We start from the raw sequence: 13,748 nt of genomic DNA, 5'->3' as shown, positions 1-13,748 counted from the left end.
AATCTGCAGACAGTTGAATAGCTTTAGGTGTTGGAGGGTGAGGCTTGTATGGCAGAAAGCAGAGAGATCAGCACCTTCTCTCCCTGCCAGATCATCTCGCTGGGAGTATATTTAAGGGCTTAAGGTGGTGAAGTTATTTTTTTTTAAGACAGGAAGTGGGGTATTTAAGTCCTGCAGTGGGGTAAGGAGACATGCAGGAGGAATGATCAAAACCCAGCATCGTATTTCTACCCCATCCCTTTCCACATCGAAACAAAAGCAACAGTCCAGTCATGCAATCGGTGGGATTTATTGAATGCTTACTATGTGCGGAGCACTATACTAAGCGCTTGGGAGAATGCAACAGAATTAGCAGACACGTTCCCCCATCACAAGTTTACAATCTAGAGGAGGATGCTTACAGTCCGATGGGCAAACTATTGATACAGGACAAAAGAGTGAGGTGTGTGCACCCCTGAATCAGTCAATCAATCGGTCGTATTTAGTGAGAACTTAAAAATGTGTAGACTACTGTATAATAAACCTTTGGGAGAGCATAATATAACAGTGTAATAATTGGTAGACACATTCCCTGCCCACAGCGACCTTACATTCTAGAGGGGAAGACAGATAGTAATATAAATAAATTATGGATATGCACACAAGTGCTGCGCCTCTAGACTGAAGCTCATTCTTCTAGACTGTGAGCCAGCTGTGGGCAGGGATTGTGCCTATTTGTTTCTGAATTGTACTTTCCAAGTCCTTAGTACAGTGCTCTGCACACAGTAAGCGTTCAATAAATACAATTGAATGAATCGTGGGCAGGGAATGTGTCTGTTTTTATATTGTACTCTCCCAAGCACTTAGTACAGCACTCTGAACATAGTAAGCACACAGTAGAGAAGCAGCATGGTCTAATGGGTAGAGCACAGACCACAGAGTCAGAAGGACCTGGCTTCTAATCCCGCCTCTGCCACGAGTCTGCTGTGTGAACTCGGGCAAGTCACGTTATTTCACTGTACCTCAGTTGCCTCATCTGTAAAATGGGGATTAAGACTGTGAGCCCCATGTGGCACATGGACTGTGTCCAATCTGATTAGCTTGTATCTACCCCAGTGCTTAGCATAGTGCCCGGCAGATAGAAAACGCTTAACAGATACTACCAAAAAAAAAAAAACCCAACAAGGTAGAACCCCATGAAAATCTAGAAGTGTGTTCCCAGTGCCAAATGCGCCAAAGAGGTTCATTCGTCAGAGAAAATCAAAGACTGTACCCCATTTCTTATACCATTTTATGTACTCAAGTCCACTTCATTATATGCAATTGACACTAGGTTCAAAGTCCTGGATAGAAGCTTTTTGGTGATCCGAAAAATCGCTTTCTCTGCTTAAATTAACTAAGTATACTGCGCTCACACACACAAAAACTAGACAGTTTTTCAAAAATGAGGATGCAGATGAGAGACTCAAGGACAGGTCTAACTTGCCCTCTGTCAATTTACAAGAGAATTTATTCCACACTATTCATACATGAATATTTAGCACGGCAACAATTACAGCCGATGACACCCATGAGATGCACAGTACTGAAGTCCCTCTCAAAGGAAAATACACCATGCTTGATGTCAGTTTCTTAACTAGACTGAATGTTTCGAGGGCAAGCACTAGCTTACAATACCCTTTCTTATTTCTATATTTGTATAACCAACATGCTGTCCACATTGGATCCCGAATAGCCAAGTGATGATAATATGATACCAGAGAGGAGAGGGGAAGAAAGTGAGTGGGTACTGGAGAAGAGAGAAGGGAAATCATGGTCACTAAAGCCTATTTAACTAGCTCTAATAGGATGTGCTAATTCACTTCTATTCTCCTATTTCTAAGAAAAGCACGATGCTTCTCCATTCCCTAATATGATTTAGTTTAATGACCACCTGCAAAGCTCTGGTCATCCTCCACTAGGGTTACAAGATGCCAATCACTGGAAATAAGAACTGGGATATTTCTTCAGTGCTTACTCTGTGACAAGCGCTGTACTAAGCACTGTGATAGATATCGGGTAATCACATCCCACAGGGGACTCGCAGTATAAGGAGGAGGGGGACCAGATGTTGAATCCCCATTTTGCAGATGCGGGAACTGAGGCAAGGCGAAGTCAAGGGACTTGCCCCAGGTCACCCAGCAGACAAGTGGCAGAGCCGGGATTAGAACCCATGACCTTCTGACTCCCAGGCTCGTGCCTAATCCACTAGATCATGCTTCTCATTTATGATATTGAAAATAGATGATAATGGAAGGGCAGGCATTTGTCCTGAAATGGGAGGAAGTTCAGTCCTTCTGATAGATTTAGTTTTTAGCTTCCCGGCAGAGGCCACCACCATTTAATCATGATTTAATGAGGATCTGATTTCCTGAATTGACTGATTTATTTGTTTTGATGCCTGTCTCCCCACCTCTAGACCCTGAGCTCCCTGTGGGCAGGAATCGCCTCTCTTTATTGTTTTATTGTACTTCCCAAGCACTTAGTAAAGTGCTCGGCACACAGTAAGCCCTCAATAAATATGATTAAAGAAAAATAAACAGACGGGCTATCAGTGGATGTGCAGCCCAAGAGTGAGTTATGCCATATTTTAAATGCCAAGCCCTGTGCACAGTGAGAGATGAGAAGCAGCAAGGCTCAGTGGAAAGACCATGGGCTTGGGAGTCAGAGGTCATGGGTACTAATCCCAGCTTGTCGCTTGTCAGCTGTGTGTCTTTGGGCAAGTCACTTAACTTCTCTGTGCCTCAGTTACCTCATCTTAAAATGGAGATTAAGACAGTGAGCTCCACGTGGGACAACCTGATCATCTTGTACCTACCCCAGTGCTTCACACATAGTAAGCGCTTAACAAAGGCCATCGTTATTATTATTCGTTCTGGGTTCTGGGTTTTCTTTTTGGTATCTGTTAAGTGCTGGCCATATTTCAAACCCTGTTCTAGGCCCTGGGGTAGATACAAATCAACCAGGTTGGACACAGTCCCTGGCCCATATGGGGCTCACAGTCTAAATAGGAATAGGTATTGAATCCCGATTTTGCAGTTGAGGAAACTGAGGCACCGAGAAGTGAAGTGGCTTGCCCAAGGTCACACAATGGCAAGTGGAGAAGCTGGGTTGGGAAACCAGATCCCCTGGCTACCAGCCCCTTGCTCTTCCCTTGAGCTCATGCCGTTCCTCAGTCCAGACATCTAGCTGCCTCTGGTGGCCTGGATGCAAAGACCTTTTGGAACTAGAGGCCCTCTGCATAGCGTGAATGCTCAGTGGAACCAAAAGGAGTTCCATCTTTTTCAAAAGCTTTATTAAGGTCACATCTCCTCTAAGAAGCTTTCCCCTATTAAGCCCTCTTTTCCTCAGCTCACTCTCCCTTATGCATCATCTGTACCCTTGGCTCTGCAACCTTTGGACGACTGATATCCTCCCCATCCCCAACCCCCTGCATATCTTTAATCTATATATTATAAATTACTGATTTATGGACATTAATGTCTGTCTTCCTCTCTAGACTCTAAGCTCGTTAGAAACAGGGACGTATCTGCTAATTCTTTTGGGTGGGGAAGCAGCGTGGCTCAGTGGAAAGAGCCTGGGCTTCGGAATTGGAGGTCATGGGTTCGACTCCCGGCTCTGCCACCTGTCAGCTGTGTGACTGTGGGCGAGTCACTTAACTTCTCTGTGCCTCAGTAACCTCATCTGTCAAATGGGGATGAAGACTGGGAGCCTCACGTGGGACAACCTGATTACCCTGTATCTGCCCCAGCGCTTAGAACAGTGTTCTGCACATAGTAAGTGCTTAACAAATACCAACATTGTTATTATTATTATTATAATTACTCTCCAAAGTGCTTAGTACAGTGTTCTGCACATAGTAAGCACTCAAAAAATACCACTGGTTGATTGATTCATCTGAGGCTCCAAGCATTGTTTATGGACCACTTCAATCTAGAGAAGAGCCAAGCCATTTTACTTGGTGGTAACGGATTGAGGAAGACAAGACGGCATGTCAGATCTGTATTTGATCGTTTCGTAATTTGCCGTTATATGAACCCTTACAGAACAAAATAACCCCAAAAAGATGTTTTTTTAAATAGCGGCTTGCAGTAAATGCAATAGTTACAAAATGGCAGTCACTCACCTTAATTGGGAAAGCCATATTAGAATGAAGCAGTCATTCGGTGGTATTTATCGAGCACCTCCTGAGTGGTAAGCCCTGTAACTAAATGCTTGGGGAGTGTACAATTGCAAGACACACATTCCCTGCCCTCGCTGAACTTTCAATTTAATGGGGGAGAGGGACAAAAATTATTTTTAAAGAGTGAAAGCGAGAGGCACGATAATGTTATACCATGAAGTAGCACAATTATATCATGACAATAAAGTTGAATAAACAATAGGCTTACAAATAAATGTATAAAAATACAAAAAAGAATACAAAAAGGATAGGATTGATTAGACTGGGGTGTTGTAAATGAATCAGGGTAACCTTCCCGGAGGAGGTGGGATTTTAGGAAGCCTTTTAAAGTGGGGAGACGATTAGGGAGATTCGCGGAAGAGAGAGCTCCCGGTTGGGGAGGTTGCGGTGAGCAAAAGGTCAGAAGTGGGAGCATCAAGAGTGAGGCACTGTTAGAAGGTAAGCTTGGGAAGAGTCGGGATGTAGCCGGTGAAGAGAATTGATAGGGAAGGTGGAGATAGCTGGTGGAAAACCTTGAAGTCGAGAAGGAAGGTGTTTCTGCTCAGTGTGAAAAAACAGTATCACATTTTGGTTTGGACTCTAATAACCCGAATCCTGGAGAGTCAGAAAGAGAGGGAAGTCTAAGGTCTCATCCTTGACAAGGAAAGTATCAAAGGTTACCTGGACTCTTCACTCTCAGAGCTGTTAGTGGGAATTCTCCGGAGCTAGATGATCTCTTAGGTAGACAAAGCTGCGCAGCCGCCTACTGATTACGTTTAGCAATTCCAGGACACCTTTTCCTGAAACGTACAGTTGAAACCCAGATACAGCCCAGACCCAGAATTGGACTTCAGGCCTAGGGCCGTCTCAACCCCGTCCGACTATCACCATTTTGATTCCCTGCGGAGCGGGGAGAGGGCAACGATGGCGGGAGATTGCGATCCACTCCCCCGGCTGTGTGTTTTCCCCGGGCCCTTCTGCCAACGGGGGCAGAGACAGTGCCATCCTGCCCGACTCTCACATCGCCCGCTCCAGGAACCCCCGCTCCCGGACACGCCAGCCAGGAAGCCCCTCCCCGGGGCCCCTCACGAAGCTTCAGCTGTTTGCCCTCGAGTGTGTTTCCAAAGTGCCGATTCAAAGCTTTGCGGTGAACTGGCACCTAATCACCGACCATCTGTAAGAGAAGCGAATCTTGGCTACCTCTTGACGCTTCTTGCAACCCACTTGCAAGTTTTCAAAATGACGGGGGGCCGCTCGGGGCTTGCACAAATGTCAGCTCCCAGCCCGTCTGAGGGAAAGAGAAATTTGAAAAGGTTTCAAAAATCAACTGAGATGCGAGGAGCTCGTGTCTCTTCTTTCTGTTAACAATTTTTTTGTTGCAGACTGTCCCGCTCGGCGGGGTCTCCTTCTAGCATCTCACACTACTCTCCACGAACAGGCAATGTGGCTAAAATCGGAGGAACAGAAAGGTGTAAGCAGACCCCACTTGAAATGGCTCTGAGTCGTCCACCGTCACGGACCCCCAAACAGAAAGAGAACCAGCTTCTGGGGCAGCGGTGGGTAAACTAAGGCCTTGGGACACAGCAGGCCAGTTGGAACTTTTAATCTGATCCTCAAAGGCCTCGGCCTCAGAAATATCTCACCGCCAACCTCTCGCCCCGTCCTGCCTCTGGCCTAGAACACCCTCCCTTCTCATACCTGACAAATAATTACTCTCCCCTCCTTCAAAGCCTTATTGAAGGCACATCCCCTCCAAGAAGCCTTCCCTGACTAAGCTCCACTTTCCTCTCCTCCCACTCCCTCTACGTCATCCTGACTTGCCCTCTTTATCCATCTCCCTTCCTGGCCCCTCGGCACTTCTGTACCTATCTGTAATTTATTCATTCATATTATTGTCTGTCTCCCCTTCTAGACTGCAAGCTCATTACGGGCAGCAAATGTGTCTCTTATACTGTCAAATTGTCCTCTCCCAAGTACCTAGTGCAGTGCTCTGCACCTGGCAAGCACTAAATAAGTACAACTAACTGAATGACATGCGAAAAAAAAAATATTCTATTCAGAGACAAAATTCAGGCCGTGTACTCACAAGTAGGATTGTGTGGGAACTCCAGCAAAGCTACCGGGTGTGTTCATTCAGGAGAAGAAGATCTTACTGTTATACTGTACTCTCCCAAGTGCTTAGTACAGTGCTCTGCACACAGCGAACACTCAATAAACACGACTGAATGAATGAGAGCAAGCTCCTCAGGGTTCCCTCTCTTGATTGGCTTGATTGACTCCCATTCCCAAATGACTCTGAGAAGCCGCGTGGCTCAGTGGAAAGAGCCCAGGCTTGGGAGTCAGAGGTCATGGGTTCTAATCCCAGCTCTGCCACTTGTCAGCTCTGTGACTTTGGGCAAGTCACTTAACTTCTCTGTGCCTCAGTTCCCTCATCTAGAAAATGGGGATTAAGACTGTGAGTCCCACACGGGACAACCTGATTACCACTGTATCTACCCCGGTGCTTAGAACAGGGCTTGGCACATAATAAGCACTTAACAAACGCCATCATTATTTTTATTATTATTTGTCTTTGGGAAACGGAATTCCCAGGCATTAAGTACTCTGAGAATCACTTTCTAATTTCCCCTCCACTCTCTTAACCTCAGCTCAGTCTCCAATAAAAGGAACTCGGCATTGCCTCAGTGTGACTTTGCCGACACACATCAACCAGGTTACCGTCCTCCTCTCAGAAAGGTTTTGGACAGACAGGAGGGGGAAGTGAATTCTCAGGTGAACAGGATTTAAAAATAATGACAGCCCTTACTACTATGCCGAGCACCATCCTAAGTGCTGGGCTTGATACAGTAAGATCAGATTAAACACAGTCCCTGCCTCAAATGGGTCTCACAGTCTGAGGGATTCAACATGCAAATTTCTCTGCGAGTAGCAGGTTGGATTAGATTTTCACGGACTGGATTCTAAAATCTCTTTACTTCAAAGTTTCCCCAGAGTTCATGGACTGTGTCCGACATGATTACCTTGTAACTACCCCAGCACTTACAACAGTGCCTGGCACATAGTAAGTACTTAACAAATACCATTAAAAAAACCCCAAAAGCCAAAATCATCATTTAATTCGTGCCTAAGATTTCCCACACTCCCTCCCTCACAAAAGGCGAACGAGAGGAAAATAAAATCTTGTAAAACTTTTTCTCTATTTCACTCTTTTCGTTATGTTCAAAATATCTTTCTGGTTCATGAAATGTTTGGTCTATCTTGTATTTTCTCCATTAGGTCTGAAGAGGACACTACTGTTGGTGACATTTTTAGCAGTGGGTGTGAGGGAGGCCGACCGCCGATCAATAAATCAATCGTTCAGTGACGTTGATTGAGTGCTTACTCTGGCAACAGCACTGTAGAAAGCAGTTGGGAGCATACACTACAATACTAGTGTAGTCTTCCAGACTGTGAGCCCGTTGTGTTGGATAGGAATTGACTCTGTTGCCAAATTGTACTTTTCAAGTGCTTAATACAGTGCTCTGTACACAGTAATCGCTCAATAAATACAATTGAATGAATGAATACACTTGGTAGTCACAATCCAATTTTCAGTCCCTTCCACCTCATGTGCGTGCAGGACTGCATCTTGCTACGCTGTTGAAGTTCTTGCCTGCACGCTCTTTGCTCTTCCCTCACTGTATCAAGGTTCTTCCCAAAGCGCCTGCTCCAGAAGGAGAACCCGTTTGTTATTCCTTCCCCCTAGGCTGATCTGACTTCCAGGGATAGTTCCCAGCTGGACATTGATACCCCAGTATTTTTTTATGGTATTTGTTACGTGCTTACTATGTGCCAGGCACTGTACTAAGTGCTGGGGTAGATACAAGCCAGTCAGGTTGGACACAGTCCATGTCCCGCATGGGGTTCACAGTAGTAATCCCCATTTTACAGATGAGGTAACCGAGGTAACTGAAGTGACTTGCCCAAAGTCGAACAGCAGACATGTGGTGGATCTGGGATTAGAACTCAGATCCTTATGACTTCCAGGTCCATGGTCTCTCCACTAGGCCATGCTGCTTTTCACTGTTTGAAGTTTTGCTTCATTGTGTCTTTAAAACAGCTCTCCCACTCTGTTGCAATCATAACATTTCTGCACCCCACAGAATAGCCGCTTGGGTATCTCACTGACTTCCATCCCACTGTCTGCCACTTGTCTGTGTGACCTTGTGTGACAAGGCTGTGTGAACTTCTCTGTGCCTCGGTTCCCTCATCTGCAAAAAGGGGATTCAATGCCTGCCCTCCCTTCTCCCTTCGACTCTGAACTCTATGTGGGACCAGATCATCTTATATCTGCCCCAGCACTTAGTACAGTGCTTGGCACTGTAACAAATACCACAATTACCATAACTCCTCACGTCTCCCTCCAAATGCATGACGGATGTAAGGAGCATTACTTTGATACTCCTGAGTCAATCTTCCTAAAGTGGTGCTATGTCCAGAGCCAAGTGACTCGGGAGCGTGATTTCAGTTGTGAAATATTCTACCCATGATGCGCAGTCACCTTCTCTGATACTCAATCTCCATTTCAGATCCAGTTAATCATCTCTAGACTGTAAACTTTTGTAAACTCTTCTCTAGACTGTCAGCTTTCTGTGGGGAGGGAATATGTCTGTTTATTGTTGTATTGTGCTCTCCCAAGCACTTAGTACAGTCTTCTGCACACAGTAAGCACTCAGTAAAGATGAATGAATGAATGAATGAATGAATGTGTCCCCACTAGGCTATGGCGGAAGGGCATGCCCTGTGCTAAGCATTGCTTCCATTCGGTTCAGTGTAGAAGAACTGATGGTTTCTGTCACCTTGACTCTGAAATTCTTATGTTTGTTTTGTCAGTGGCTGTCTTACCGGGGGTGATTTCACAGTTTGGCCGTCGACCCCTGGGCCACGTCCTCCCGCGGTCCCGGAACGCCCTCCCTCCTCACCTCCGACCATCTAATTCTCTTCCCCTCTTCAAATCCCTACTTAAAGCTCACCTCCTCCAAGAGGCCTTCCCAGACTGAGCTCCCCCCTTTTTTCCCTCTGCTCCCTCTACCCCTCCCCTTCACCTCTTCACAGCTAAATCCTCTTCTCCCCCCCTTTCCCTCCCCTCCTCCTCCTCTCCCATCCCAGTCCCTCAGCACTGTACTCGTCCGCTCAACTGTATATATCTTCATCCCCCTATTTATTTTGTTTAATGAGATGTACGTCACCCTGATTCTATTTATATGCCATTGTTTTAATGAGATGTTCTTCCCCTTGACTCTATTCATTGCTATTGTTCTCGTCTGTCCGTCTCCCCCGATTAGACTGTAAGCCCGTCAAAGGGCAGGGACTGTCTCTATCTGTTGCCGATTTGTACATTCCAAGCGCTTAGTACAGTGGTCTGCGCATAGTAAGCGCTCACTAAATACTATTGAATGAATGAATGAATGAATGAGTGTGTGAACACCAGTGAGTTCCCATCATCCACACCTCCCTCTTCTCTCTGGCCACGCTGCCCATCTCTGTCCTCAGGGAGGGCCCTTCACCCTGTGCTTCAGTTACGCTTTCTGCGTCTTTCCCCGCACGACCGTGGCAGGTTCTCGAGGGCAGGAATCTTTGTGATACAGGCTCCACAAGGTAAGGAGCCATCTCTTCCCTCTGCAAGGACTTAGTCACAAATGAGAGGCTTGCCATTTGGCTAAGCACTCGAAGACTTTGCACTTGAAGCGGAGGGAAGCAAAATAAATCAATGAAAAGCCAATGGCTTAGAAAGGAAAAGACAAGAAAACAAAAGGAAAAACAGGTAAATGAAAATGCCCCCCGGCCCTCTAGTCCCCCTCCATAAATATATGTTGCTTTTTACTTTTCAACAGGCACCTTGATTTGTACCTTTTATCGACCCCACTCTCAGCCCCATAGCATTTATACACCTATCTGTAATTTATTCATTTATATTAATGTCTAACTCCTCTTCTAGATTACAAGCTCCTCATGAGCAGGGAACGTGTTTACCAACTCTGTTGTATTGTACTCTCCCAAGTGCTTAGTACAGTGCTCTGCACAAAGAAAACAGTCAATCAATCAATCAGTGGTATTTATTAAATGCTTGATGTATGCAGAGCATTGTACCAAGCATTTGGGAAGGTACAATGCAACAGAATTAGCAGACTCATTCATTCATTCAATCACATTTATTGAGCGCTTACTGCATATAGAGCACTGTACTAAGCGGTTGGAAAGTACAATTCAGCAGTAAAGAGAGACAACCCCTGCCCACAACGGGCTTACAGTCTAGAATCGAGGAGGCAGACATTCCCTACCCGTAACGACCTCATAGTCTCGAGGTAATAAATAATGACTGACAAGCTGGAGGGGTTCTTTAGGTCACTCTAAAATAACTTGAATTTGCTGAAGAGTCATTTTTTCTGACATGTCTTTTCAGATTTTTTTTAAAATGGTATTTAAGTGCTTACTATGTACCAAACATTGTTCTAAATGCTGGGATAGGTACAAGCTAATCAGGTTGGACACGATCCATGTTATACATGGGGCTCACAGTCTTAATCCCCATCTTACGGTTGAGGTAACTCAGGCACAGAGAAGTGAAGCGACTTGCCCAAGGTCACACAGCAGGCAAGTGCTAGAGTCGGGATTAGAACCGTACACCTCAACGTTTAAAAGGATCTAGAAAGAACAGATGAAGTCACGAGGAATGTGAAATACAGAAATGGGTTCTTCTGGGTTGTCGTGGAATCTCCTTCCATAGAGCTTTGAAGACAAAGCTGGCAACTCTCTTTCTGGAGCAAGTTCCATCAGAAATTCCCTGGCGAGAAATCGTATCGTAAAGATGGAGGAGCGGCCAAAAGTCTAACTGTCAGCCTCTGTGGCTGGCAGATAGTCTTCCAGAGACTCTCTCCAGAACATCTGGTTTGTCCCTCTTCAATCCAAGAGGGTGTGTTGACAGAAGGAGGAGGCATGGCCCTCATCTGACTCAGTTCTCCACCAGAGATTCATTCATTCGTCCATTCAATCGTATTTACTGAGTGCTTACCGTGTGCAGAGCACAGTAGTAAGCACTTGGGAAAGTTCCCGACTCTGCCACTTGTCTTCTCTGTAATGTTAAGCAAGTCACTTCTCTTCTCTGTGCCTCAGTTGACTCATCTGAAAAATGAGGATTAAGACTGTGAGTCACATGTGGGACCGGGACTGCGACCAATCCAATTGGCTTGAATCCACCCCTGCGTTTAGTGCAGTGCCTGGCACATAGTGTTTAACAAATATCATTATTATTATTATTGTTACAGTAGAACAATAAACAGACACATTCCCTGCCCACAACGAGTTTACAATCTAGAGAGGTGGGCTTGAGCCTTCCCCGTCCCCTCCCAGAAAAAAAGAGGGCAAAATGGTGGGAAGGGGAAAGTCTTTCCAAACAGACATGTAGGTGGCCTAAAGAGCACAGAAATGGGTTCTAATCTTGCCTCCACCACCTACCTGCTGTGTGACCCTGGGCAAGTCACTTAACTTCTCTGTGCCTCAGTTTCCTTATTCATCAAATGAGGATTAAATGCTCATCTTCCACCCATACCTGTTCCCCTGTGTTTTGTGTAATGGCCTACAGTCTCTAAGTGATCAAAAAACACTGAAAAGATTGATTCCTTTAGACTGTGAGTTCTGTGAGGTAGAGAGATGTCTCTGATCTGATTGCATGGTGTCTACCCAAGGCTTAAGAGAAGCAGCACCGTCTAGTGGATAGAGCCCGGACCTGGGAGTCAGAAGGACCTGGATTCTAATCCCAGATCTGCCATGAGACTACTCGCTCTGTGACCTTGGTCAAGTCACTCAACCTCTCTGTGCCTCAGTTACCTCATCTGTAAAATAGAGATTAAGACTGTGGGACATGGATTGCCTCCAACTGTATTAGCTCATATCTACCCCAACGCTTAGTCCAGTGCCTTGCACATAGCAAGCACTTAACAAATACCACAATTATTAGTATTACTTAACACAGCGCTAGACACACAGTATTATTCTGACCATTGTTATCTTGCAGAACCGGAGATGGTCAGAAGCCAGAGGTGACCCCGGGATCTCATTCCATAGTAGTTGGTGAGATATTTAAGAATGGGCAGAATCTCCTAGGAGCTTAGATTCCATTGTGCTTCTCCCATTTTTAAATTCATCATTTTGTTTTGGAGTGGAATTGGAAATGCAAAACCGGGAGAAGAATCTGGCATCTCTCCTCTAGCCATAGGTGTCTCAAGCATAGGAGAAGTGGTCATTAACAAAAGACAACAGAGGCCCGTCCAGGTTGGATTCCGAGAGCTCCCTGAGATCCTCTTTAGAAGTAAAATCCTTGCTGTTCTTCTCCCTGCCCTGGCTGAGTCCTCCCCAAACCTTTCCAATTACAACTCCGCTCACACTGCATGTTCCTCAAGACTCAAAGTATTTTGACACTGCAGCGTATTTTTAACCTTCTCGGAACAGCACTCTGAATGGTGTACATCAGGATTGCCATTTTTATAGCCCTCTCACGGCTCTTTCTTGATCTTTCTTGATCTAAGAGAGTTCTGCAGTCACGACTATGGCAGTGAAAAGGGCAGTCCCCTTAAAAGGAAATAAGGAGAAAACACACACACTCCTCTCTCAAACCTCCTGTAGTGGCTTCTCCTCCTAATGGTGTATTTTCCTCCATGTCAATTCTGGTCAGGTTTGGCAGCCAATCAGAAAATAAGCAGCCCCTGACTTGGTTTTTAACTTCCATCCCATGGAGAGCAGTTATCTTATCATCTTCTTGGCTTTACTACCTTCCAAACTCCAGTCCCAGAAGTAATCTGAGACTCAACCCCCTCCCCTGCCTCCCAAACAACACCATGCTTCTCTCTGTCATGACTGGCCTGCTGAAGTCCATGGTTCCAAACTAATCAATCAATCACTGGTATCTATTGAACACTTACTGTGTGCAAAGCACTGGGAGTCAGAAGGGTCTGGGTTCTAATAATAATAATAATAATAATAATGGTGGTATTTGTTAAGTGCTTACTATGTGCAAAGCACTGTTCTAAGCGCAGGGGGGATACAAGGTGATCAGGTTGTCCCACGTGGGGTTCACAGTTCTTAATCCCCGTTTTACAGATGAGGGAACTGAGGTACAGAGAAGTTAAGTGAGTTGCCCAAAGCCACACGGCTGGCCAGCGGCGGAACCGGGATTAGAACCCATGACCTCTGACTGCCAAGCCCAGGCTCTTCCCACTGAGCCACGCTGCTTCTAATCCCAGTTCTGTCACGTGTCTGCTGAGAGACCTCGGGCAAGTCGCTTGACTTCTCTGTGCCTCAGTTGCCTCATCTGTAAAATGGGGGAGAGTGCAACTGGGAGAGTGCAATACAGCAGAGAACTAAATCATTTCCCAACCGTACCCGTGGGAACAGTGGCAGATTGTTTTTTCTTGGTATCTGTTAAGCGCTTACTACGTGCCAAACACTGTACTAAGTGCTGGGGTAGGTACAAGATAATAAGGTTGGACACAGTCCCTGTTCTACATGGAGGCTCTAAATAGAGGGAGTAGGA

This window comes from Ornithorhynchus anatinus, chromosome 1 (genome assembly GCF_004115215.2).
Source record: "Ornithorhynchus anatinus isolate Pmale09 chromosome 1, mOrnAna1.pri.v4, whole genome shotgun sequence".
Lineage (NCBI taxonomy): Eukaryota > Metazoa > Chordata > Mammalia > Monotremata > Ornithorhynchidae > Ornithorhynchus > Ornithorhynchus anatinus.
Note: the sequence above shows the minus strand (reverse complement) of the source record.